Raw genomic sequence first — 1035 nt, 5'->3', positions numbered from 1 at the left:
AAAATAACTAAGCAAACAGAACAAGCAATATGTTGGTCACTTCCCACCTTGTCTTGGTCATGTGCATTCGGACCAAGTAGAGAAGGACAGAGCAAATCCCAGCAAAGACTGCTAATCGTAAAAAAACATAATCCATCTTTTAAATTTTTTTCTGAATGACATTTCTCCATGGGTGTTCAGCGACAAAAAGCTATGAACCTTTGGTTCTGATGTAGCTACAGCCTTCTTCAAGCTGTGCTTGTATCTAACAAACTGCATCATCCTCACATTAGGGAGTATATCATTATGCTTTTATTCCCAATTGATGCAAAGTGGCCCCGTTGTAATAGGAGGCCACAAAGGGAGTTTACAGAGTAATTTCTTTGCTTTTATGTTGTTACTCTGTGAGTATATCAGGCAAATTCTTGTCTTTCTGATTGGTGAAGAGATGGGTGAAAACTCAAATTTCTTAGGAAAATATAAAATTCCCTTAGGAAGATATAAAATCTAAAGTCTTAATATGATTGACTTTGAAAAAGTTATCTTCAAATCTCAGTGGAGTGAACGTGATAAATGAGTATCTGTGAAACATTAAATAGTTCATAAGTCGTCTGGTAGCTTTGGACAATAAAATGTGTCTTTTTGATACACATCGCCCATGTTTCTAACTGCTATATTGTGCAATTGTCAACTCCATGTCATTAGACATGATTTTGAAGGCTAAGAGAGTAATATTTCATGGAACTAAAAACAGAAAGTAATTTAAAAGTCAATGACTCCTGCCCTAAAATAAGTCTGGACCTCAGTTTTCAAAAAATAGAAGGAATACCTTAGACTTATCCCCAATGCTCCCATGTAGGAGCTGTTGTCCATATGTTTTTGTTTTCTCTTAATATTAAAAAAAAAAATTCTCAGTGAACTAAAAAAGATTGTTAGTAACTTGGGGGGAACTAACATTCTTTCCTTCAGAGATTGTTAAATTCTTAAAGAAAAATAAGGAAACAAAGAATGCTTCATAGAGGTCCCAAGAGGGAAGTCTCCAGAAGAATAAGCCTA

The sequence above is a fragment of the Pteropus alecto genome, unplaced genomic scaffold, assembly GCF_000325575.1.
Source record: "Pteropus alecto unplaced genomic scaffold, ASM32557v1 scaffold239, whole genome shotgun sequence".
NCBI classification, from domain to species: domain Eukaryota; kingdom Metazoa; phylum Chordata; class Mammalia; order Chiroptera; family Pteropodidae; genus Pteropus; species Pteropus alecto.
Note: the sequence above shows the minus strand (reverse complement) of the source record.